The sequence below is a fragment of the Balaenoptera borealis genome (assembly GCF_965194805.1).
Source record: "Balaenoptera borealis genome assembly, chromosome: X".
NCBI classification, from domain to species: Eukaryota; Metazoa; Chordata; class Mammalia; order Artiodactyla; family Balaenopteridae; genus Balaenoptera; species Balaenoptera borealis.
The window spans coordinates 5,237,700-5,265,636 of record NC_138881.1 but is presented as its reverse complement, the minus strand read 5'-3'; the positions used below and the strand labels follow the sequence as shown (position 1 = coordinate 5,265,636).

General features: G+C 44.4%; 1 protein-coding gene across 8 annotated transcripts in view; it reads right to left on the bottom strand.

Annotated features, from left to right (window-relative positions):
* The window catches only part of STS (steroid sulfatase), a 624,067-nt gene that overhangs the window by 540,495 nt on the left and 55,635 nt on the right, over positions 1–27,937 (bottom strand). For 7 of the 8 annotated variants that reach the window (XR_014239261.1, XM_082375724.1, XM_082375718.1 and 4 more), the window contains one exon: positions 27,441–27,565. The exons of the other annotated variant lie outside the window; for it this stretch is intronic. The gene's annotated coding sequence lies outside the window, so the exon portion shown is untranslated. The remainder of the gene's footprint in view (positions 1–27,440; positions 27,566–27,937) is intronic. 8 annotated transcript variants of the gene reach the window in all.

Here is a 27,937-nt window from a genome sequence, read left to right as displayed (position 1 = left end):
ACGAATGGGATTAGTGTCCTTATACTAGAGGCCCCAGAGAGCTCCCTCGCCCCTTCCGCCAGGTGAGGAAGTGACGGCGGGCCGTCTGGCTTACGCAGAGTCCATTCCCTCCTGCTAGAGTTCTTTGGGGTTCAGGGCTGGAGCCGACAGTGTTGCTGTGTCCACAGAGGTCCCGTCTGCACACAGAGTTTTCTCAGGGCCCTCGCGGGGAGGGACAGAGCCTGCGTCAAGACAGATTTGGGATATCTGCATATTCCTGCATCGCCTGGCCAAAACACAGTACCCCAATCTCACCTGAATTTCTTTTTTTTCAAATTTTAATTTTAGTGGAAGTATAATTGATTTACAAAGTTGTGTGAGTTTCAGGTGTACGGCAAAGTGATTCGGTGATACATATACGTATATTCATTCTTTTTTAGATTCTTTTCTCATATAGGTTATCGCAGAGTACTGAGTAGAGTTCCCTGTGCTAGACACACCACAGGGATATATTGCTGGTTATATATCTTATCTATAGTAGTGTGTGTGTGTGTTCATCCCAACCTCCTGATCTATCCCTCCCCCCATCAGCAGCAACATGGTTGGACCTAGAGATGATCACACTAAGTGAAGTCAGACAGTGAAAGACAAATACCATATGATATCACTTATATGTGGAATCTAATTTTTAAAAAAAGATATAAATTAACTTATTCACCCAAATTTCTAACATTCAGTATGAAAGAATGGGCCTACATTATAGGCAATCGGACAGAATGAAAATGCATGAGGAGAAAGAACAGAATACGAAGTAGTGTGGCGCAGAAGAGAAAGTGACGGCTTTGGAAAAGACATGAACTGCGTCTTTACATCCTGATATTGTCACCTGTGCTGTAAATATCAGAACGCCTCTGGGGTTGTTCCCCCTGCGATACTAAAGCTTTCGTGACGGGGGTGAGAACCGCTCAGGAGGGCCATAACTTGAGACGAGAAAGAAGACATTATTTTAGCTACTAGGATCTGGGCCAAGCTTGACCAATTTAACAACCAGATTAGGGCACAAGACGAAGATGGCTCAAAACAAGTAGGACACCCCCACTAACGGGGTGGTCAGCTGTTACTCCGAAGCTCACACTTCAGCAAGCTAGTTAACCCTCTGCACTGAAGGAATTTCATAGAAATGATGATCAGCCTGGCCATCTTTCCAGGGAGGATGGGGTACTCTCTCCCCAGCACTCACAGAACCACTGATGTCCTTTTAGAGATTATAAATAAGGGCATAGGGCACTGACTATAAGCAGAATGCAAAGGCATTTTTCTAAAAAATTGCTTCGGTAGTTAAGACGGTGCACAGCTGAAATGCATGGCCTCATCACCACCAGAACGTTCTCCCAGCTATGAAATCCAGCCAGAGGAAGATGCAGGGTTAAATTTGTCCAAAGTGAGGGACTGACCATGTCCTTGGCTGTGAGTCTGCAGGGAACTCGCCCCAAGGCCTCAGGGAACTGTGAGGTGGCCTGACATGTACAATGAGGGGACAATGGGACCCTCCAGCAAAGAGCCCTGTGTGCTTGGGTGTCGGCAGGGCTTACAGCCTGGTCCCCTGACCGGCGCCAGACCCTGCCCTCCATCCTTCCCCCCAAGGAGTCAGCCTTCCCAGGGCCGGGGTCTGGGGAAGCAGGCACAGCCCCCTCATTCCCCATTAGAGTGGCACCCTGCTCCCCTGTTCTATCTACCTCATTGGTCCAGGCAAAAGTGAAAGCAACTTGGAACGGGAATCTTCCCAGCCTCTTCCTCTTGGAAGAAAAAGTTCAGAAACAAACCAAGGCAGAGGAAGGTGCAAACTCCAACAGAGCTAAGCATGTGGCGCTTTGCTTTCTCTGAAACCATCCTCCGTGTCTCAAGATGGTTAAAAGAAACAAATGGAAAGAAGTCCAACAAATGTCTTTGGTTAAGCAGAATGCATGTATAAAACTTAGGGAATTCCCTAGCAGTCCAGTGGTTAAGACTCCACGCTTCCACTGCAGGGGGCGCAGGTTCAATCCCTGGTCGGGGAAGTAAGATCCTGCATGACGTGTGGCACAGCCAATAAATAAATAAATAAAAACAAAAATATGAGATTTAGCAGTACAGGACCAGAGCAGCATCCCTCCCACGGTGCTCATGTAACCTGCAGATGGTACCTGGTGTTCAGGGACCACCCCACGCGCCCCTCTGTTCATCTCCCCATGACCTTCCCATTCACGCCAGCTTCCCCAGCTCCAGACCTCTGGGCTCTGGGTCTGAATTTGGTTCCCCAGATCTGCACTGCCTGGCTGTTTGCCATCGGATCCCAAATACCCTTCGACGACACCCCAGAATGCAAATGCTGACAGCAAGCCTCTGTCCACTGAGGAGACAGGCACATAGCCGAAAATGTTTAAAGAAACAGAAGTTACAGGATGTGGAAAAAGCACTGCGTTCACTGCCAGTTAAGAGGTACAAAGCCAAAGGGACCCCCAATGCTCACGTTGACAAGATAAAGCACAAAGCCTCAAAGTCATAATGACTTTCTTAATCGTGGGGAAATTCACATACCACCAGATTCACCACACAGACCAGTGAAAAGTGTACGGTTCAGGCATTCGGTACCTTCACAATGTAATGCAACCATCACCCGTGTCTAGTTCCAGAATGCTTTCATCACCTAAAAGAAAACCCTGCACCCATCTACTACTCATGTGCCATTTTCTCGTCCCACCTGCCCTTGGCAACCACCAACTTGCTTTCTCTACGGATTTGCATTTTCTGGATATTTTCTCTAGACGGAATCATACGGTATGTGGCCTTTTGTGTCAGGCTTTTTTCACTGACCATCGGTTTTCAAGGCTCATCCATGTTGTAGCCTGTGTCAGTGGTTCATCCTTTTTCACGGCTGAGTACTATTCTACTGCACAGGGCCATGCCGCGTTTCTTTATCCATCCATCTGTCAATGGACATTTGTGTTGCTTCCACTTTAGGGATATTTTAACTAAGTGCTGCAGTGAACACTGATACAGAGGTTTTTGTTTGCACACCTGTTTTCAGTTCTTCTGGGCAGACACCTAGGAGTGGAGTGGATATGGAAATTCTATGTTTAACTAAATGAGGAAGTGTCAGACTATTTTCCACAGCAGCTGCAGCGTTTTACCTTCTCACCAGCAACAGGACACTCTCCATTAAAATCATCATTTTTAAAGCCCATCAGAAAGCTGAGGATGCAAGGAAACTGACTCGAACCCGAGTCCAGGCTGTGGTGACGCTTCCTCCCAAGATGAGACCCTTGGTTGCTTTCATCCCTGACGGAGAGAATGGGAAAAAGTGGGGGGAACCAGCTGAAATGGAAAGCTGCGTTTAATGGCTTCATGGGGGCCGGTGGGCACAGAAGATCAGGAACCCGAGACGGTACAGGCAGACAGCAGTCTGCACCCAACCCTTCGACGCATCCCTCCAAGCCTTCACTGACCCACTGAGTGGTCATACGCCATGGCTAGGGTGGGTCAGGAAAAGGACAGGCACCCCCCGACCAGGCACTCTGAGCTTTGGCCACGGGCAGGCACACCTGTCCCTGCCCCCGGCCAGGATGGGAACATGGGTCCAGCAAATCCAGGGCAGGAGAGAGAACAAGGAGCTTTCCTCAAAGACCCAACAAGCCAGCAGCCAGGCTGTAAAGCAGAGCGAAATCCTGTGACCCTCACCAGGGCTCAGATCCCAAGCTCTGTTAAAGAGGAAGTGTGGACCCCACTGCAAAGCCCGTGAAGCCAGAGGGAACTGAACCTAATTAAAGCTACGACAAGTAACATCTATACTGACAGAGTGGCTCACGCCAGAGGCCGGGTAAACAAGGGGGTGTGATGTTTTCCAGGGGTAAATATTACGCAATTCAGTGTTCGCTATTCTTTTACACTCAATGTCCATCATTAAAGATATATACATATAAACACACATATATATGTATATATAAACTATGTACACACATAGCTATACATACATTAGATGTAAAGTAGCATATGATGTGCAGTTGTTAAAATGATCAGACGTACAGAAAGACAAATACCATATGATATCACTTATATGTGAAATCTAAAATATGACACAAATAAGCCTATCAGAAACAGAAAGAGGCTCTCAGACACAGAGAACAGACTTGGAGTTGCCAAGTGGGAGGGGGGATGGGGGGGATGGAGTGGGAGTTTGGGGTTAGCAGATGAAAACTAGTATGTATAGAAAGGATAAACAACAAGGTCCTACTGTAGAGCACAGGGAACTATATTCCATATCCTGTAATAAACCATAATGGAACTGAAAAAAATAATCAGGCATAGCCCCTAAAACATCCATAATAATAATAAATATGTCAAAGGATCCATAAAAGAATTTAAGCACATTCATTGTCTTCCACTGGTAGTACCTTTTGGGTAAATGGTATCTACAGGCTTTGTCAATCAATTAATAGGATTACTAGGCAGTAATTCAAACTGCCTTCAGCTGAAAAGCAGTTTTGACATAAATATATAAGTAGATCCAGTCTTCCAGATACAAAGTTCACAAAGAACCCCCCGGGCTGAACGGAAGATGTGCGTGCAGGAAAAGGTTATCTTCAGGTCCGCTATTTAGGGGAGCATTCTTTGTCCTGAGAGGAAACAGTGAAAATCTAGATAATACAGGACCCTTCTTGATAAGAGCAGTCTCTGGGTTAAAGGTTAGTTTGAAAATAACTCTGGGTATCACAGCTGAAGGCATCTTTCCCCACATACAGCTTTGTGCTTTGTGCTCCATTCCACTGGGGTGTCCTCACTGAAAAGCGTCTTGTACAAAGCAGACACGCTATCGGCCACGATCCTCAGACGTGGAATCTGCATGAGTTTCAAGCTCGTTATCACTTGCTGACAGACAGCTGTAGCAATAATAAACCCAGAAGATCCATGGTCAAGCAGCAACATGATGATACTTAACAGAATACAATTCTACATAATTAAATAGCTAATAACAGCAGCTCCTTATTTATTAAAACGGTGCTCAGTACCATCACAGAGTAGCTGTAGGCATTAGGTAAATATCCAGAGACGTGCACATACTAACCAGAGGGGCATGCAGGGTGATGATCTCATTCATAAACAACCAGAGAATTTTTAAGTAAAAAAATGAAGATATGATGATTTAGCAATACCACTCCTGGGCATACACCCAGAGAAAAACTGTAATTTGAAAAGATACATGCAGCCCACTGTTCACCACAGCACTATTTACAACAGCCAATACATGGAAGCAACCTAAATGTCCATCAACAGCGGAATAGATAAAGAAGATGTGATACATATATATACAATGGAATACTGCTCAGCCATAAAAAAGAATAAAATAATGCCATTTGCAGCATCATGGATGGACCTAGAGCTTATCATACTAAGTGAAGTTAAGTCAGAGAAAGACAAACATCATATGACATCACTTATATGTGGAATCTAAAAAATGATGCACATGAACTTATTTTCAAAACCGAAACAGACTCACAGACATAGAAAACAAACTTATGGTTACCAAAGGGGAAAGGGGGGAGGGATAAATTAGGAGTTTGGGATGAACATATACACACTAGTATATGTAAAATAGCTAAACAACAAGGACCTACTGTATAGCCCAGGGAGCTATACTCAATATTTTGTAATAACCTAGAAGGGAAAAGATTCTGAAAAAGAACAGATACATATATGTATAACTGAGTCACTTTGCTATACACCTGAAAATAACACAACGTTGTAAATCAACGATCCTCCAATTTAAAAAAGGAAGATATGATAAACTTGAGACTGGTTACCTCAAGATGTATCTGCCGCGAGATTCTTGAAAGAGTGTTTCTATAGACCATTTGTGTGCACTGTGGAAGGCACACGGCCATCACTGGCACCACCATGAGCTCACTAGGAACAAAGCACACCGCCCATCCTTTATGATCAAGCCACCAGACCTCCAACTCCTGATAATATCAGCCACAGAACGAACCGTAATTCTAGCCCAGGATCTGAAAATCTCACGTGACAGTATCTATGAGTTGTAGCTGGATAAACAGATGGTCCAAAGGAGTGCTGATGTGCCAAAGAGTTGTAGAAAGTGCGAAAGGCTTTTGAGAATGTGCTCTACAACTCTGCTCTATTCAATAATTTATACCAGTGATGTGTATGGATGAACTGCAAGAATATTTATCCGACACGTGGGGGACAGTTTGTGCTTTGGAAGAGAATAAAGTCTCAGAAGGACCTTGGTAAATGGAACACAAGATGAAGATCAGCAAAATTAAACTCAATGGCAAGACCCATAATCCACTTATTTAAGAAGCACAATCATTGGCAGCAGGACGCTGACATTAAGATGTGGCGTGACTGCAACTCCTGCGAAGGAGATTTTAATGGATGAGAAATTAAGCATTAGGCAGGTGAGCCATGGTGTGACTTAAAGTCACGAAGGCTAAAGTTAATGCTGCTTGGTACCCGTTAATATGGAGATGTGTTGGTGATCAGGAAGAGAATTTACACTTGACTCTTCACACATTAGACCACAGTGGGAATAATACTTTTCAGTTCAGGTGGCTGCTATTTAAGAAGTATGGGGACAAAGTGGCTATGAGGTGAGAGCAAACAGGATACCCAGGGGTGCAAAGACCATTTTCCGTATGTGATCTCTCAGGAATCGGGAACATTTCACCCAGGGCGCGAAAGGCACTTGCCTTTCAATTTGTTTGAGTGGCTTGTCTGCAAAAGAGAGAAAGAACTTAGTGGCTGTCTCAGAGGCCAGAGCTAGGACTTTGTCCAAAATAAGGACCACGACCTTATCACAGCTGCCAGACCACAAAATGATCAGCCTGTCAGATCGCATCTATCGGAGATGGACAAAACCCCATCTGCTGGGGATACTGCAGAGGGATTACTTCACCGAGAAGCAGGGAATTTGAACAGAGTGACTAGTATAATCCTTCCCAGCCAGGAGACACCATCAGTCCATAAGCAAACTCAACATCTAAAGATATACTGAAGCAGACAGAAAAAAATAAAAGCATACCCCATAGGAAAGAAACCCAACCAGACCAGTGTTCTCCAAGGCACCTATTCACAGGACGCCTCTTTCTTTGCCTACTAGATGGTGGATGGGGTCTCCTGATGAAACAAACTTGATAGGAAGATGATAATTAACAAATAATTTGGCAACATAATTTAATTACGGGTCATCTGAATGTTCTGAAACAGCCGTAAAAGCAGTTTGCATCTTACTAATTAGTCCCATTTATAACCCTTTCTAAACCTTCTCTTGCAAAGCCTCACAGAAAATCATTATAATCAATGGAAATTACCCAGCAACAACAGATTTTAAAAACAAGTACATGGAAATGCGTGTTGAGAGAATAGCCAACAGAAGCGGGTAGCTCCCATGAACTTCCCCACTCGGTGTGTTTCAAGGTTAAAGCAACAGGCATTCTCACGATCTTCAAGGCACCATCTCCGGGTCAGGGATGTGAGCAGAGGATCCAGGAGATGGAAACTCCATTCATTTACCCTCTGTCTGTAGCAGGGAAGAACAAATCTAACTCCATATTGGATCTGTTTCTTTTACTTTAATCTCTGTAATTCTACTGCTTTTGCTACAAGTTCATCACTAAAAGGATGTTGCCTATACCTTAAATTATACCTAATGGCCCATCTCTGGGGACCCTGCCTTCCAGGTAATGAGCATGAAGCTAAAATACCTTTGCTTAGCTCACAGGAAACATCCCGACCAGGCCCACCTGTCAATGGCTGCAGGAAGGAAGAAATGAACACATCCCCTTTGGCGTCGGCCAGAACCAGGAGATATATGCAACAACTTACACCCTTTTTTACTCTGCCTCCTCACTGCCCCCTCTTTGTTCTATAAAAGAAACCAGCACCCAATCCCGAGTGAGATGGTTCTTTGGGACACGAGTCCACCACCTTCTCGGTCTGCTGGCTTTATGAATAAAGTGGCTATTCCTTGTCCCAACAACTTGTCTCTCGATTCACTGGTCTGCTGTGTGGAGAGGAGCAGGAGCCTGAACTCGGTAACACGTTCGTGGTTTCTGCACCAGTGGGAATTTAGTTCCCATATTCGCAGAAGGAGCTTCTCCCTGGAAACAGGAACTCCCAACCAAGTCTTGGCGTCCCTTCTCAAGTATCTCTTAACCGTCCACCTTCGCTCTGCTGCCAAGGCTTGGCCAATAGCACTGCCTGTGCAGGTCACGTGATGAAGATATGCCTACATGTACATCCTCTTGGGGTGACCACTGAATAGTTACTCCCTTGCATCTCAACAACAAGAATGGAAGAAGAACTTGGTAGGCGGACGTCACACTGCTGACAACGTTGAACCTCACCCGAGCCCTCTGATCTTGGGAAACAAGAGACAGCTAAGAAATACCCACACCATCTATGTTTTGGAAAAGGGCTGACTACCATGACCTCCTTTCCCTGTAAGGCTTCATGGACGCCTCCCATGCCTGCCTACAGCCAGGCCAGTCACAGAACCTCAGAATTCCCGTCCTTTGTCTCACGGCTGATTCACTGAACGGTTCGTCCCCACTGATCAACTGGAACACGATGTTTGTGAACCAAACTTGGGTTCAGCTTCTCTCCTTCCTCCAAGTCCCACCCTCAGCCCGAGCCAGAAGGCAGCCCCTCCTGAGAACAGGCTGGCCTCCAGGTAAACCATTCTCTGATCTACTGTCCAATCAGGCCACACTTTCATCCACTTCACCACACCTCCTTCTTTCCAGCCTGGCTCACTTCTCTCTGTTAAAAAAAATATATATATATATATACATATTTTTTTTTTGCTTAACCTTTGAAACTCTTGCAGACCGTATGGTCAGTGTGTTTTCCGTCTTGCAATAATCTGTCTCGCCCTTTGCAATAACCCTGTTGAGTAAAAGTCGCTCATTACCGAGACTGGATCTGTTTTTCTATCGGATACCATGCCGACCAGGGTGGCTGGGGCAGACACTTGGACCAGCAGAGTTGGAGCCCTTGTCAAGTCTGAATTTTACACAAAATCAACCTCCCTTTCCCGTGACGTATCATACAGGCTACAGAATCACAGCCCTCAGTGTACCATCCTGACTGTTTAGCATCTACAGAGAGCCAGATGCCACTTATCAACATTCTGATGAAAATCAGTGCAGGTGTGTGCCTGCCCCGCCTCGTGAGACGTTAGTTCCATACCTGTCAGGCTGTAGGTCAGGTCAGCTATGACTCAGTTACTCTGGCAGGCAGCTCTCATGGGCTTGAAGGAACAACACAGTCCAGTATTTGTGCTACACGTGTCAGCTCCACACTAGCAACTCCTGCTCCTCTTCAGGGCTACTGTGCATGGCCCTGTGGGTCTACAGAGGCCCTGTGTCGGGGAGCAAAACTTGCCACACCCAAATATCTCTTTGGCATGCAGATTATGTCCAGCTGAAAACAATCCCAGCCCAGAAGACTCAGGAAGAAACTTTGATCTTCTCCCTAACTGCCTAAAAAACCTTACATAGAGGGCCTGTTCCAGGAACAGAGCATCACGTGTCGGCAAAGACTGTGGACCAGGTAGGCTGGGAGAAACTCGCCAGGGCCTGGAGATCAGAGTCCTCTCTGTGTCCCATTATCTCTGCCTGGCCCGGCAAACACTTATTTACCAAACTTGTGTGTTTCTGTCTCTATATGAATTGTCTTCCTCCCCTGTGAAGTCCGAAAGCACTACCCCCAACAAAAATTCTTTTGTCTTTAAGTAAAGGTGGTATTTAAGGTGAGGGTTTGGGCCATTTTAGTGAGTGACTCAGTTTTCCTGGGTCTCTCCCATGGATACATGTTATTCAACTTTTGTGTGATTTTCTCCTGTTCATCTGTCTCATGTCCATTGAGTCCTGAGACCAGCCAGAAGAACCGACACGGGTAGAGAAATATTTCTTTACCCCCAACAGCTGCCCACCCCCTTCCTCTCCAGAGAATAAGATCAAACAATGTACTGCTGTGATGGCAAAATGAAGACATGATATGAGCCAGCCTGGGTCCAACCCGGCGAGGACTTCTCATAGTCTTGTGAGCTTGTCTTCAAAAGGATCCAGCAGCGATAGAACACATCTGCAGAGGGCACTGCATTTGGGTGAAGTTATAGCACAAGGCCCCTCACTGGTAACTGCAAAGGAGAACTTACAGCAAAATCACACAGAGACAATGCAGGAAACGACCACTCAAACTCCAACGTGAAGCTGCCTATGATATTTATTTATGGGCTCTTCAGGGAGGCTGAATGCTGAAAGGATTTTTTTAATAAAATAAAATTACTGTCTTTTTAGGAAACTCCCATGATGAAAAGAAAATACCGACCCACAGGAAACACACAAAAACAACTGTCTGCTACAAGACATGGAATTCTCCAGGATTCATTTTCCATCTCCCAATGACCTTGTGGAATCACAGGTGGGTCCAGAATGCTGGCTCAAGTCACCTGTATCTGCCAGGTGGTCTCTACAGGTATCTCCTTGGATTTACCCTAAGTACGGAGGTCTGTGTCATAGGAGGTTCCTTGGGCCCTAAAAGACCAATATGGAAGATACCTAATGGGCATCTATAAAGAGCTGATATTTCCATAAAGATTTTTTTAATGAGGTACAAAAAATTGAAATAAAATGACCTTTGATTGAAGTTCTCCCAAGATTCTGAAAAAAATGAAAATATTTTCTATAGAAATCAAACTAAAAATCTAGCCTCAAAGTATCCAAATCGATATATTTTCAAGAAAAACGAGAAACTCAATAGTTTGGAAAATTCACGAAACACACAAGCAAACAAGGTACTGTGAATAAAAACCAACCAAAACAAAGAGCAAGTGAAACAGACCCTCATAAATTACAGAGAGTGTAATTATCGACGATCCTAAAATAAGTATCATTTATATGTAAAGAAACAAAAGGTAAGCTTGGAAATGCAATCAGTAAAGAGATTTAAAAAGAAAAATATTTTGTATGTTTTTAAAATATGGTCATATACATTGCATTTGTACAACATGACAGACAAAGATACGAATAATATTTTTTAAAAAACTGGAATAAACAATTACTAGAAAAGTTGGAATTACTGGAGTTACTGGAAATAACATCAAAATGTTAATAAAAGATTATTTCTGGATGGTTATTTTGGAAGATGAGGAGAAGACTTCCACCTACTTCCATATTACAAATTCAAACCAGTGATATAATGGATGACTTGAACTTCTGTTTTGTGTACCCGTTTATTTCTTAAATACAAACTATGCTTTGAAGAATTAAGATCTAGTCAAAATTATCAAATTGTATAAAGTCCATGAGAAAACATGAGAAAAAGTCCATGAGAAAACATGAGAAAAAGGTCCAAAAGAACTGAAGTCAACCAACAATCTACATGACAATCCTTAGAGCTAACATGATGGGGGTTGGGTGGGCAGGAAGAAAAAAGCCAAGTGAGGCATGCAAAACAGTAAGGAGTTGGCCTGGGAGAGCAGTGGTGTCTAGTTCCCTCCTGAGGTCAGAGATGGATATCATTCTTACACATAGAAAAGAAACAGTAACAAGGTTGTGCACTGATTAGAAACCACTTTAAATGGTACCACTTCCAATAACAATGAGATACAGACACTGAAATAGCAAGCCTTGCATTTAATGCTGATTACAATTATATCGTGCAAACTCATTGCAACACAGTAATTGTCAGCAAGAAAATCGTTAGGTTCAGTACAATGCCTCATCACATAATTGAAAGGGAAGAAACATGGCTCCTGTGTATGTAAATACGTAAATATTTGGGTGATCTCAGAGGGATTATCTCTGGGTGCATGAGTTATCTACTTAAAACAACTAACTCCAGGGACTTCCCTGGCAGTCCAGTGCTTAAGGCTTTGCCTTCCAATGCAGGGGGTGCGGGTTCCATCCCTGGTCGGGGAGCTAAGATCCCACACGCCTTGCGGCCAAAAAACCAAAACGTAAAACAGAAGCAATATTGTAACAAATTCAGTAAAGACTTTAAAAATGGTCCACGTCAAAAAAAATCTTAAAAAAAAAAAAAAAAAAAAACTAACTCCAATGGCAAGAAGACCCCCGAAATCAAATACAGGGAAAACTCTCAGTGGATAAAGTCAAAGAGATGCTAGTCTATCTTGAGACATAGTTCTTTCCTAAGTATTTATAACCACGTCCCCGTCTCAATTCAAATCTTCCTCTAAAGCCACAGTTTTATGTGCATACCCCTAATATTATCACAGCCTACCCTGCATTTCTTAACTTTTGCCGTGTAAGTAATTCATTATACACTGATCGCTGCTGACTGTCCAAGGATGGGGAGCGAGAGTCAAGAACCCACAGACAGCTATGTGCGTGATGGATTTGCATGGGGGAGGCCCCGGAAGACGGGGCAGGAAAAGGACATCCAGATGTTTGGATTCAGTCCCAGCCTGGATTTCAGACTTGGGAGAGGCGCCTTCCCCCCATTTGGAGCAGGGCAGGGCTGCTGCAGCCCTGAGATTGAAAAAAAAAAAAAAAGAAAGGGAGTGCCAGGTGGGTCCAGGAGCCGTCCAGCCTTCTCCCTGAACCCCAGCAGGAGAGATCTTGATTGATGCCCACTGGGAATCTCAGCAAATGATGATGGGGACCCCAAGAGCATGCCACAGACATACACCGTGGGATTCAAGAAACAGTGGTTGCAAAGAGAAAGAAAGTCGTTTGCACGGAGGACAACTTTCTCCAAGGAGACAAGGTCCAACCAACCCAAGCCAGAGAAATGTGGGTATGATAGGCAGAATTTTAAGAACACCAGCAATATTCTTGCCCCCCTGGTATACACACCCTGTATAATCCCCTCTCCTTGAGGGGGGCGGGAGCGGGACCTGTGAATAGGATGGGTGTCATTCCTGTAATCAGGGCACTGATTGGTTGACTCAGAGTTCATTCAACAGAGAGATTACGTTGGGTGGGCCTGACCTAATCAGGTGAGCCCTTAAAAGGTACGGAGCCCAGCAGTCTCTCCGAAGTCACGAGAGGTGTGCCCAGCTGGTATCAAAGGAGAAGCAAAGAGCTATGATGAGAACCGCCTGCAGGGGCCATGTACCCAGGAATGGTGGGTGACCTCTAGGAGCTGAAGGTGGCCCGGACGGACAGCCAGCAAGGAGACAGGGAACTCAGACCCCATCTGCAAGAAACTGAATTCTTCCAGCACCCGCTGAAGTTGGAAAGGGATCCTGAGCCTCAGATGAGATGTCAGCCTGGTGACAGGCTAAGCAGAGGGAACATCTATCCCTGGCCTGGACTCCTGACCCACAGAGGCTGGGAGGTAACTTACAGAGGTTCCTTAAAGCCACTGTTTGTTGTGAAACAACAGAAAATGAGTACAGTGGGTATAAATCTTAAACCAAATGCTTTCCTATCCAAAGCTAGAGAGATCTCAGGCTAGGAGATTTGGTTTACAAATGTATTTCCATATCCCACATATGGAAAAAAAATCTGTGGTATTCATCACTGTATCAAATTCTTTTCTTTTTTTCATACCACCTACAAACAGGTATTGAGCTGCATCTCTACGCTACATGGTATGAGGCTCAGCACAGCCCATGGCATTTCATAAAGGCCCAGGATACACTGTCTGGACGGAGCGACCTCAGAGCAGATAGAACAACGGGCATCGTGGTGGGCTAAGTCCCGACCCCCCAAAGATGTCCACGTCCTAATCCTCAGAACTTGTGACTATCTTACCTTAAGTGGCAAAACTTAAGTGGCAAAAGGGACTTTGCAGGTGTGATTAAGTTAAGGCCCCTGACAGGGGAAGATGGTCCTGGATTAGCCAGGTGGGCCCAATGTGAGCCCAACGTGAAGATGGGGAGAAATTGGAAGATGCTAGTTCTGCTGGCTTTGAAGATAGAGGAAAGCAGCCAGGAGGTTAAGGAATGCAGGCACCTGTAGAAGGTGGAAACGGCAAGGAAACCATTCTGCTCTACAGTCTCCAGAAGGAACTGGCCCTGCCACCATCTTGGTTTTAGCCCAGTGAAACCCACTTTGGACTTCTCACTTCCAGAACCCTAAGATAATAAATTTATGTTGTGGTGATTTATTACAAAGTTTGTGGCAATTATTACAGCAGTCACAGAAAGTGAATATAGAAAGGAAGGGAAGAACCTAGGGAAGGGGGACTTCGGGGAGGAAATGAAAAAAGAAAGAAAAAAGTTAGCATCCAGTTTAATGGCTGGTTTTCCTGCTGTTCTAGAACTGCAGGAGGCCAGGAGACCATTCGTCTCATGCCCTCCACAACCAACTCAACTCCTAGGACAGAGGGGAACTGAGAAAATATTTGCACACATTGATTTGTGGACAGGTCATGACCCTTAACAGATAGGTGTAACCTTGGACGAGCCGTAAGTTATCACATAAATGATTCTTTCTGTTAAGTTAGAGAGTAATTCTTCAGTTCTGTGCTAGATTCCTGACCAGTTTATAATTAGGAACGAGTTGACAAAACTACCAGAAAGCGTACATGCAAGTTTCTTTGTACATAATGACGCTTTTTCTATCCAAGCTCCAATTTGGAATATAACATTAAAATACCGTGAACTCTAAATTTTCCTCCATCTACCAATATTCCTGCATGCTGTGGTAAACCTTTAATATTGGGGTTTGGTTATTTCATCATTACCTACAAGACCTTTTTTCCTGACATCATTTAGAAACATTACAGTGTTTAAAATGAACATTTATGAATTCAACCAATAGGGAAAACTGTAAATTCAGTCCTTCCCCTGCCTGAAAGTGCTCATAAGACAGATCCTCTTGACCGAATTGTCAGAACATAAGCAATATTCTCTGAACCTCCACTTCCCCGTTCTGCCTGAATCCTTAGAGTTTGCTCATGTCATGGAAATACTTGAGGACCCTGCCAACAGAAGTCATATATGCATGCAGAAGTGATTTGACAGCAGCGTGCTTATTTTTCTGAATAAAAATGCAACTCCCTAGGAATGCAGAAAAATCAATCAGCAGCTCTTAAAAATGTGTTTCCTTTACATGAAAATGGATTACAGGAGAAGAAGATCAATTTGCCTGCCCAATGCACACAAATGAATTATCTCCTCTGATAACCACTGCATCTGCACGATAGATCAAATAACAAGTAAATTCACAGCAATGTGCTTCAGCCTAACTGTGGTTAGCGCTTCAACTTAGAATTTATATTTTGTTCAACGGAGGGACACCCCTGCCTTTTATTTAATGCTTTTTGGATCCTAGAGTTCAATGTTTGTTTGCAATGGAAAAGAAAAGCTTTAATGATTGAGAAATGGGACAAGATCTTGTTATCACAGAGTTAGGATGAAACATTTGAAATAGCCGTTCTTATAGGTCAAAAATGATGGACCATCAGCAATGCACCATATCTCTAATGGGTGTCACAGCCTAAACTAGCAATCATGAAGTTAGGGGCAGGAGTACACTGGGTCCAGCCTCAGCTGTAACACATGACCTGTGCGATTTTGGGGAAACTTCCGAAATCCTCAGTGTCAATTTTCTCATCAAACAGGAGGGCTAAGAATACTGTGTTCTACAGAGAGGTTGAGAGCCAACGAGGGCTGCAAGGGCAAAATGGCGGATGCATCTCATACGATACATCAATGATTTCTGAACACCACTTACACTTCCAATGAGGAAATCTTTACAATCTATTAACCCACTTGGACAAAGACAGACAGAGAGCAGACAAGAGCAGAATGAGGAAATTCCACAGGTTTTTGGACACTGGCAACTCCATGTTGGAGGAAGCGTCCAAAAGAGGCGGCAACCTGAGTGTGTGTCAAGGAAGACGGGATGTGAGATGGGGTGAGCCACTCTGCCCCCCCACAGAGCCATGGGCCTCCTCACGTGTGGGTCCCAATTCTCTGCAAGACAGGATTCCTCTCTGCGGGACGTGGATGGCCTCAGACCACAGATATTGACACCTGGAGGGCACAGATTTGACGGCCAGCCAGCCAACAAGCTGTACCTACAAGTAAGCAGCGGAACTGGCTCAGTGTGGCACAGCCTCCCTTTTGACTATGAACAGAAGCTAAGAACCAGGATACGTTTGAAAGGAATCTCTAACAGAAAGGACTAGGACAAAAGGACCAAAAAAAAAAAAAAAAAAGCCAACCATCGACCAACTAACCAATCAACCAAGGATGCTTTGCAAAAAGTGCATCTAGAAAACAAATGAGAACTTTTGGAAATGCATCGTATGTTAGACGATTCAGCAGAATGCTGGGAAGATGGGGTTGAGGACAGGTCAAAGGAAGATGGAGCAAAGAGGCCAAGTGATGGACCACAGGAGAGAAAAGATATGAAAATGGGGATATCAACAAGCAGGGGTCCAGTATTCAGCCAGTGGATATTCCAGAGGAGGGGAGAAAGACAAAGCATGTGGGGAATAAATTACCCAGGATGCAAACGAGACATCGATTCAGAAGCAAAGGACATGGATCTCCACATTGAACAGATGTCCAAATGGTAAGTGAAAACAGACCGTTTCATGGAATCTTCGGACACTGAGGACAAACAAAACATCCCAAGCACGTGGTGGGTGGCCGGGGGAGGATAAATGGGTTTCATCTAAAAAAAAAAAAAATAAGACCCAGAATGGCTTTGGTCTTTGAATAGCCACAGCAAAGCAATGGCTGCAAAATCCAGAGGGAAAATCATTTCCGAACTAGAGTTTTAAACCAGCCAAACCACGGGGGCCAGAGCTGCACTGGCCCAGGAATAGAGCCCATCGCGGGCCAAGTATTTGCAGTTCAGGCGGGCGGTCTCTGCTTCCACGGAACCTGCGACCCAGGGTGGGGAGATGGGGAGAGAGCCTTCATGCCCAGATGACCACATTTCTGGTTGTTGCTCTCTCATGAACAAGATCCCCAGAGAAGAACAACGAACGGGAGGCAGACATCATGTTGAGCTTGGGGGAACAGCGAAGCACGATTACCAATACCTGCAACAATTCAATCCCTGGTCCTCCTCTTTCTCACCATCAAAAGAGGATATTGGTAGCTGAGCAGTCAAAATCACGCTCGACTTGCAACATAATGCACCTGGATGAAAGCTACAAAGCTACCTCTGAAATCCTGACACCCACCCCTCGTTACTGTGCTCACCTGGAGGACCACAGAGTTCCCAAGACTCTATGTTATGGGAAAAATGGTCCAAAATCTGGTATTTCTTCTCCGTTTATCTGTGCAATCTGGCCACCAGACATGTTCAAGCCCAGCAGCGTTACCTGCAGCAACATGCAACAAAGACTCTGCGCCGGAGAAGAATCCAGCGTGGAAAACAAGGCGGGGGCCACAAAGTAATTCAAAGGAAATATGTGATTATGAACGATGATCTGAGAACGGAGAAGGGTATCATAAGCAACTGGCTAAGAAGGAGAGGGATGGCAAGGAGGAAGGCGCCGTCGACATCCTAATTAAAAAACGTCAAGCGATGAACGAGGAAACCATGATAAATTCATATCCACGTGAAAACTGTCCAGCCTCCTTAGGGATCAAGAACTAAAAGGAAAACAGAGGGAAAATGCTGTTTGTAATCTATCAATGTGGCAAATACAACGACAGGATGAGGCTGAATCTTGGAAAACGGGGACGCGGGCTCGTGGGTTATGTTATTGCACATACGCTCCCTGGACACTTGGGAGCATATGTGAGGATGAATATAGTCTCAACAGTTTTACACTCTCTGAATTGGTGTTTGCGTTTCTAGGAATTCCGTTTTCTGTGAAAATATCAAGAGACCCACACAACACACGTGTCCTTTGTCAATATATTCCTACCAACCTTAGTTAGAAATTTGTGAAGCCAGGAGAGTTGGGGAAAGGTTCAATAAATGACATAATAGCGTATTATGCAGCCCTTAAAATTCTTGATTTTCGCAGACTATTATTTTGTCATGAAGAAAAACTTCAGGGTATAATTTTAGGGTGGAAAAGGCAAAATCTGACAGGAACTAAAGGCAGCAAGATCGCAAATAAAACCAGTTCATATTTATGTATGGATATGTATGTTTTCTGTGTCTGTGTGTATAGACATGCATACACAAAACTGAAAAGAAAGATGACAGAACTTTGTCATTAGTTCTGGGGGAGCAGTATTTACACGATGCTTTATACCTTCTTGTATATATGTATCGAATGGTCTACTTATCTTTGTAATCAGGAAAGAAAAAGAGCCTGCAAAGTACAATTTAATCATACTGTCTTTCTGACGCTGGAGACACTGTCGTAGTAAATGCCCCAAACTCCTCAAATATGATAATCTGTACAAATGGGCATAAAAAAGAAAATGACCCTGGGCTCCCAGTTGGCCTGAAAGACCCTAATTGAGAAAACTTCAATTTGTTAAAGAATGATGTTCTGTCAAATACTGTGCGTCTGGCCCTTGTCATAGAATCAAAAAAAGATTCCCTTTTTAAGTCCTTATTCCTTTAGCACAAGCACATAATAAATGGGTAATAAATACTTGTTGCAGAGAATTAAATTAACACAGATTTCTAATCTCTACAGTCTTCCCCTCGTGAAAGAAAGCTCTGATTATTATAGTGCAGAATTTGAAGACACAACAGCAAACATACCCTAGGTCTAAAACCTTGGGTTTGCCACACCTTCAGAACCCTCATCCACGGTAAAGCTTGATTTCTTTACCCCAGCCTCTTTTTCGGTAGGTTTAGCTGGAAAAAGGAAAATGACCCCCACGGTATCTGATGAAAAGAGACATAAAAGGTAGAGTGATTATTTCAAATTGAGAGCCCTGTGGATTTGCAAGGAGCAAATAAACACCATGATGGCGGTGGACATGACTTCAGGGGTCCGTCCTGGCCAGGGACACGGCCAGTCCACAGCCTGAGGAGGGCTCGGATTCCCCATCTCAAAGGTCTTGTCTGTTCTTACATTATAGCCTCGGCGGATCAATGTCCATGAAACCCACAATGGGACGGAAAGCATCTAAATCAGTGTTCCAAGACAAATGCACCAAACCTCCAGGGCGGTGCCCCAAAGCAGTGCGGGACCGCCCCCCAAAATACACACAAACAATAAAATACTAGTCATGGGATCCCCCAATACACACAAGCCACAAAGAGCCAGCCACTTGGGGGACCCCCAGATACACACAAACCACAAAGAGCCAGCCACTCGCGGGGATCCCCCAGATACACACAAAGAACCAGCCACTCATGGGTAGATCGTTATTGAGAAGCATGCAGTGGGAAGAGGAGTATGGATATGATAAGAGGACATCCATCCTTCCCAGAGCACAGCCAGAAAGGAGACAGGATGTCAAGTGACATTGTTCCTACAGGGAAAGAACCTGATGGCTTTTCTTTGTAGTGATCACAGTGACACATTTAACTCTAACTCTGCAAAAAAAAAAAAAAGAAAAAGAAAAAAGCCTGGGTGTGCGTGAGAGAGAGAGAAAGAGAGAGGCTAAGAAAAAACACAAAGCGGGTTTGGGTTTTCATGTTGAGAACATTCTTAAAGGAGTATCTTCGCTGTTGACGCATCATTTCACCGCAAACATGCCCCTTGGAGAACATTCTCAACACGGAATCCACAAGGGTGCCGAAGCAGAAACGACTATGTATAAACACAGGTCTGTGTGTGTGTGTCTGAGACCACTATACAGCTTTTATGTATGGCTTCATTCAAACTGTAGGTGGCAAAGCAAACTACATGTCGAATGACAGCTTCCACGGTGGGGCGGCTTAGGGGGGGATGAGGGGAAAAGGGGCAAAATGGTTGGAAAATGAGAGTCCAAGAGGGGCTGTGCTGTGGGCGGGTGTGTGTGATGGGCAGCACGATTACTGGGACCTGAGTTCGTGGGGGTGTGAACCCAGGGAAGCTCCCACTCCCAGACTCAGAGCTGGGGAAAGGTGTGAACCACGGCACTAGGCATCCACTTTGTTGTAGGAGGCTCATTCTCATCACTAAATAAAGAACCACCCCAAATGCATCATGTCTCCTCCCTCTGTCCCTCGCCCATCCTTTCCCACTTGACCCAACAAATGCCCAAAGACCACAGAGGAAGCTGGAAACTCACTTCATTGCTTTTAGGATGCAGCCTGGTCCCATCCCACACCTTCTGCCTCTCGAAATAAAACTGTCACGAGAGTAATTACACTAATAAGGTTGGGAAAGCTGCAGCCTTCTTTTTTTATGTCACAGACATTGTAAGGTGATTCGAGATTTCAGAGTCTAAGGTTACTGTGTAGAATTTCAAAGTTTCCTACAAGCCCGATACAAAATTTTCTGAAGGGAATTACATCTTAGCTACTGAATGCTTTCCAGTATTATGAAAGAGTTACAGCAAAAAAATAGTACTTAAATGATATTTTCAAATTATTGAGAAGGAAACTACAGAATGGGGACTAAACCAATTCTTTACATTCCTAATGAAGATGACTTACAATAATATCTGAAATAAACTAAAGACCAGTAGTTTTTTAAAATCACGGAACGTTACAAAGTTCTGTAACACTTCAAATGTGTGGTTTCTGAATAGGAAACCAAAATTACTTTTAGTTATCAGTATGATGTTCAGTATTATTAAATGTGCTTAACAAACTTATCTTCTGGATTTGTACGATAATGTCTCCAAAAGTGAGGACGTTATTAGGCAATTTCCTATTTCTAACAAATAGAATTGTCCTTGAAAGATAAATTTATTCTGGAGTCGATGTTTTTTGGCTGATGCTTATTTTAAAAAGCAAAACCCGCAAGTAACTAAGTAAGGAAATGACATCTACTCACTACTGTAAATGTACATTAGCTATGCATTTGATCAACCCCACCCTGAATATTAGACTGTAGCAATAAATAAACCTGAAACATAACCAGAAACAACTAGCTGTGCATTCATCTGGTATGAAATGTTACACAATTCAAAGCAACTCAGCAAACCCCCTCAGGCTATGGAAACAAACTGCAAAAAACCAAACAACTAGAGACTAATGTACAGTTAACAAAACTTTCAAATTCAAGGAAAGAACCTAGATTTCAAGTCATGAAAGCAGGGGATTAGGAAAACATAAATTGGTAAATCTCCATTAGGTCTTCAAACCCAGAGTTGATTTTAATACAAAGAGAGAAATAAAGTAGTATAGTTTAAAGCAATATAGAGATATACTTAAGGCAGTACAGAGATACAAAGAAGTACAATGGTGTAGGTTAAAGCAGTAGTATACCAACCACTCATCAGCAATTGATTATGATTTTAAAATTCAAAGATTGTACTCCTAAAATTATAAAAATCTAACTACAGACATTTTATGACTGCCTTCCAACACTGTATACAGAAACACAAAGAATTATAAGCTGTTGTATAGATTATTTCCTGATTGACTTCAAATAAGATCGTATTTTATACTTGAAACAATACAGTAGACTATCTTTCCATACAACTCACCCCTAAAATGGAAAGTTTAACATGAGCTTCATATAGGAAGAAAAATCAAAACAGGGCACCTGACATGCAGTATAAATACTGGAACTGCTACACTTCAGTGACTGTCAGTAAGATGGGTAAAATACATGCAGTGGAATATGGCAGGAAATTCCTGTACCTTAGTTTAAAATTTTGTTTCAGTCTATACAGAAAAAAGGACTTGCTTATGCCAGGAATCACATACTTTTGCTCCTCTCCGGAATCCCAGGTCGGGGAGTGGGAGACAATCTTTAACAGGTATGAGATTTCATCACTTTTGGCCAAGAGGAAGACTGAGAAATCCCACAGAAGAGATAAAGATCATTTTTTACATTGTGTAAGTTAGAAGCCAAATCACATCAGAAAGGCTTTTTTTTTGCATGTAACTTTCTTGGGTGACTGAAATCCAAAGAATATCATTTAATATCAGTATTAATATAGCAGAGGAACCACTTTTTTCATTCATGTATTCAACAATTATTTACCAAACATCTACAAGGCACCCTGCATTGCTGGGCTACCGTAGGGAGAGTCGTATGTTTCCTGTACTCATAGAGCTTACGAACCATCTGCAAAAACAGACAGGATTCAGATCAATACTGGACAGAGAATACATCCACAATGGTATGAAACTGTCAACGGGACCAGAGCGTGTGGAGCACGGTGTGGGCCTCACTAGCTGGAGGCCCAGTGCAAGGAGAGGCTGACTTGTGTGGAGGCCCAGAGGAGGAAGAAAACAAAGCAAGGGTGAGGCAGGTGCAAGAAGGGTCTGAGGGACACGGAGGGTTCTAGGAGCCCTATAATAGAGGCCTTTCCAGCCGTGGTTCTGGAATTCCACCTTCCTTCCGATGGAAAGCCGTTGGAGAGCTCTAGTAGGGCCAGAGGCAGGACCAGACCTGGGTGTTGAGAAGGTGCCTCTGGCTCCCGCTGGTGGGAGAGGCCTTGATGGATGCAGACCGATCACCGGAGGCCAGTGTGTTGCACACACGGGAGATGAAGCCGGCTTAGCCCAAGGTGTGCCACATCCAGCTGGAGAAACAAGAGACAGCAAAGAAGCCGATGCAAGGGGCCTTTGGGGTTTTTACATTCGACAGCTTCGCGTTATCAATGCAATCTCTTCCCAGACAATCCATGAGGCTTTTTGTTGTTGTGAATCCCTGTGGCTCGACAGCAGTGCCGCTAAAGAAAGCGTGGGTACGACACAGGGGAGGCCACGGACAGACCTCGCTCGTCTTTATGTAAATAACTAAACAGGCTCCAGCCTCACTGCTGTCCTCGCTTAGAAGACAGGACAGGTGGGGAAATCAGGGGCCACTGTTTTTACTTACAGATCCTCTGTCCATAAGAAGGTCCACTAGAGATGACTATCAGCGTGGGTCTGCTACAAGTGGGTGGAACAAACTGAGACCACTCCCCACACCCCGGGGCCCAAGGAGGTTCCCAGGAGCAGCCAGCGGAGCCCTCGGGGTTCCAACAGGAACGGTTTGCCAAGCACTGAGTATCGGGTTGAACGTTCTCAATGTCTTCCCTGGAATGGACGTCAAGGTGGCAAACTAAGCATTTGGCTGCATTGTGTCTGTAATGTCTTCTTATAAATGGAATGCCTTGTTCCTTGAGTCTTTTCACACGTTATCTTTCTTTTTTTTTTTTATATTGAGGTATAGTTGATTTACAATGCTGTGTGAGTTTCAAGTGTACAGCAAAGTGATTCAGTGATACATTATATATATTCTTTTTCAGATTCTTTTCCATTACAGGTTAGTGCAAGATATTGAATATAGTTCCTTGTGTTCTACAGCAGGTCCTTGTTGTTTACCTATTTTATATGTAGTAGTGTGTATCTGTTCATCCCAATCTCCTAATTTATCCCTCCCCCAACCCCTTCCCCTCTGGTAACCATACATTTGTTTTCTATGCCTGCGGGTCCATTTCTGTTTTGTAAATAAGTCTGTCTGAATCATTTCTTTAGATGCCACAAAGAAGTGATATTTGTCTCTTTTTTCACATGCCCTCTTTCAAAACGCTGAACAAAAGCATTGCTCTCGATTCTGAAGGCAGGCGGCGCTTGCCAGGGAGGACGCCAATGGGCTTTGTGAGTCTGGCACTCATGCGAGGATCCACAGACCCACAGCGCCGGAGTTAACCGTGCTGCGGGAAATCACGCGAAGACAAACACAGAAGGCAAGGTACCAGAACCCTCTCCCCATAAATCCCGACACGACTCCCTCACCTGTATTCAGGGCGGAGCCCGCTGTCATGTGAAGCCTGTCCTCAGGTCAGAGACAGCAGGAGCTGGGAAGGTTTGGAAGGGGGCATGGGGAACTGTCACGGACACACTCTGAATGCACCTCTTGGCAAGAACCTACCGTGTGCTCAGCGGTATGTAAAGAAGCTACAAGGAAAGGCAAGACGACAGCCTCCACAGTTACTGTGTAACTAGCGCGTACAAAGAGATGGATTCATCATCTTTAGAGCCACGGGGATGACACTGTGCCGCACACAACCTACAGCCACACCGTAGGGCGAGCCACCAAAAGGGCACCAGAACATGGAGGGCCCCGTGGTCAGCAGAGGCTCCCTGGAGGCAGGGACACACAACATATACCTCTAGTGACTGGCCCTGTACAACATTTTAAAGACAAAAATCAATGGAACTAAGCCACCTCTTCAAACAGGAGAAGCAAAATAAAACTTCATACGTATTTCTCCCAAAAAACGTTTTTTGCAAACTACTCAACCTTACAAAATAGTCGAAAGAATAAAAACAAACCCAGGTATACTCCTTCACTTGGGTCGGCTAACTGTTGACATGTTGCCACACTTGCTTGCTTTCTGTCTCTATGTGTACACATGTGTGTATACACACAGAGGTACCTAGGCATACATCATACATTTTTTCTACATCAGAAGATTTTAAAAGAACAAGGCATGTACTCGTATTTGTGTATCATGACGTTTCAGAGGGAGCTGCATACAGGATGGCGCTTCACCCCCTAAGCAGTTTGGCCTGGGTCTCCTAGAGTAAGGATAGTTTTCCCCCGACCTCGCTACCATGGAAACTATGAAGAGTAACACTGATTCCATCAACAAACCTCCTACACAGTCCCCAAATAATTGTACCACCTGGGTCTTTTTTCCAATCCAGGATCCAATCTAGATCCAGATACCCTTATGTTTCTTGGTCTTTTGAAATCTGGAACCATTCCTTCACTCCCAACCTTTCTTGGTTTTGCATGACGCTGACTTTTGGGGGAACAATCCAGGTTCAAGTGTCTTAGACAATGTAGTACGTTCTGGATTTGTCTATTTCCTCGTGTACAGATTCAGGTTGAACCTTTCTGGCAGGGATATTATACCGGTTTTTTGGTGCCCTTCTCGTTACCTCCTAGGAGGAGGTACGTGACAGCATTGGGGGTCTCTTGGTTAAGAGTACAGCCCGCAGATTGCTCTGTTTTATGTCCCAATTTACTTCTTAACGAACCTTCTCTCCATTATTTTCTCTGAGACACACAAAATAGTCACTATAACTTTTTTGGTTGGGATTACCTTGACCCCCAGATGTGCTTATTATCATGGGTAAATTTGCTGCCATAAAATATTCTTAATTAAGGATTTGCAGTCCACTTGAGGAACATTTTTATCATCATCAAAGGATTAAAAAAAAATGACTGACTATCCTAGTAGATATTTGAGTAGAGTGAGGAACAGACCGCTGGCAGTTCCCGTCAAAGAAAATGGCATCTCATAAAAAGCAGGTTTCCTCCTGTTTTCTTTTTTTAGTTCATAAGAAACCTTTAACATCCCTAAACCTTTTTTTTTTTTTTTTTGGATGGGAATGAATTAGAAATACCAGAGACAAGATCAAAGTATTTCCTTGATTATCATTAAAGTCTTCATCCACTTAAGGAAAGGGAAAGTTTTATATATAAGAACCCCAAACTCCAGATGGTGAAGTACATTAAAATACCCTGTGAGGGCGCCTGTATGCTGGTAAGATACAATGGATATTGTTATCAGGCATTTAGGAACAGATATTTTAGTCCCCACTGAAAGACTCTCCCTTTGCATCGACTGTTAAAAAAGGATAATGCATGCTGTATTAATTTATCATGAATGAATCATGACTCTTTTTCAGCCGCCTCCTTTTAATTAGCTACTGACTCTGTCCATTTTTTCCTGAGCTCTTCTAGCTGGGTCCAAAGAATGTCAATCTCCCTCTAGACTAAAACAATCCCAAAAATATCTTACTCGAAGCATTTCCCTGCAATACACAGTTGTCTTGCAGAGGAATAAAAATAAGACTCTACTTAGCAGGTGCTTAAGGCTTTGAAAGGTGGGTCACAAATCAAAGCCAGCTCCTGCATTAACAAGAACTTTAGAAAATATTCTTTAAAACCCCCATAAGTTTGTTTCTGAAAGAGGAAAGGAACACACGATCCTTTTGAAGAACAAATTACAGAAATCACAATAGAAAATGAATCTCTTAAGCTGCTCAGCGTTAACAGTGGACACAAGCCACGGCCCTAAGCCGCTGTGGATGTTTGCTCCAGGATGAGAACCCTGTGCTGCTGGGTTTAAATTTAACAGAAAAAAAAAAAAATCCTAAAAGGTGATTGTCTTTTTCCTCTCCTTAATAGGTATTCTAACTCTAATCCCTCAAAGTAAAAGACCATTGAATACTCTAAGAAGAAAGAGAAGATTAAGTTAAATCTCTTGTCGTACGGGTCAGGGTTTCTGCACGTGGCACCCGTGACGCTTGAGGCTAGGGTAACACTCGGTTGTGTGCTGTCTGCGTATTGCGGGACAGTTGGACAGCATCCCTGGCTTCCACCCCCTGGATGCCAGGAGCCAAAGCTCCTCCAACGTTATGAGGCCCAAAATGCCTCCAGAATTTGCCAACCTCCCCCTGGAGGGCAAAACCGCCCTGCGGCGGGAGAAGGGCTGCCGTCGGTAACCCCAGAGTCCCAAGCTGCATTGTGAGGATGGTTACGTCTGTCTGCACCCCATCACCTTGGCTGGCAGGACCATCCAGGTACTTATCCTACTTCTCCCAAACAAAGGGCATCCTTTACTTTTCATAACCGCCCTGGGAACCTGTCCTGTGCATCTCCATTGTACAGAGGAAACCCGGGCGCAGGAAGGTTAACCCGCTTCCTGAGAACAAGACCGGCAGGTGGGGAGCTGGGGTCCAAAGCCTGGGTCTCCCTGACTCCGCACGGTTCCACCTCTGGGAGCCTTTGCGTACCAACGTGAACCATATCTTGTCTGACAGCATTTCCGTGCCCATTCCTCCGAGCCTGCTGCTGTGGGGCGGGGGGACACTGAATGCCCCGCAGTGCCCCCCTGACATCATAATGGCAGAGTACATCAAGATGCAGCCTCTGTCTGAGAGGAGGGTGTATAGCAGGGACTGTCACCTGCCAGGTCTGTGAAAGCTGCTTCCTTCACCCTGTCCCCATCAATATCCCACACACACACACACACACACACACACACACACTCACACACACACACACTCACCTGAACCAGGGGCAGGTGCTCTTCCTGCAGGAAGAAAGCTTGTGCTGTGCCTTGGGCGATGAGGCCAACACACATTTAGAAAACTCCACCCCTAAATTCTCTGAGACACGCTGATTATCACTGCTGACTAGTGTACACGCCCTCATGGGCCCAGGGCAGCTCTTCTCCAGGAAAAAATGTTTGTCCCCATTCCTCCTCCCCTTTAACAAAGTGACCTTTTGTTGAGAAGTCGTGTCTGCAGGAAAAGGAGAGCTGGGGCAGCTCCAAATTGATGTCACCCCTGCAATATGGTAATGTCCCGAAACACCATTGTAAAGGGCACCAAATACCCACAGGACGCAGACGATGCACGCGGTCAGGGCAAGGAGAGCGTCTTGTGAATAGGCCATGATATTTCCAGAGCCAAAGTACCCGTCCACGCGTTTCTTGTACTTACAGTGACAACAATTTCAGACGGTCTTGGGCGACTGTCCTCCAGGTCTTATGTTACCGAGACCACCGTGAGCAGGAAGGGGGGTGAGTGCCTCTCAGCAGACAGAAACAGGGTGCACCAGGCTCATCCTGTGAATTCATCCAAAAGAAGAAGAATCGGACACCGAATAACCACATTCTGAAACACTTCAATGACACGAGCTCTTTCTGGCCTAGGGGATTCCTCCTCCTGCGTGTTTCTTCTTTCCATGCTCTGCCCAACTCCTACTCATCCACAGGTGTCAGCTGAGTGGCCACCGCCTCAGAGAAGCCCCCTGTGATTTATACAGTCTAAAGCATTTGCCCCACGGTTGACGAATCCTAGCACTGTTTTTTCTTCCCCCCTCGATAGCAGTTGTCACTATCTGCAATAGTCTATTTATTTGGTTTCTTTTTATTTGGTATCTGTCCTTCCCACAGGCTCTAAGAGTCAACAGGGCAGGGCTATTTCTTTGTCATAGC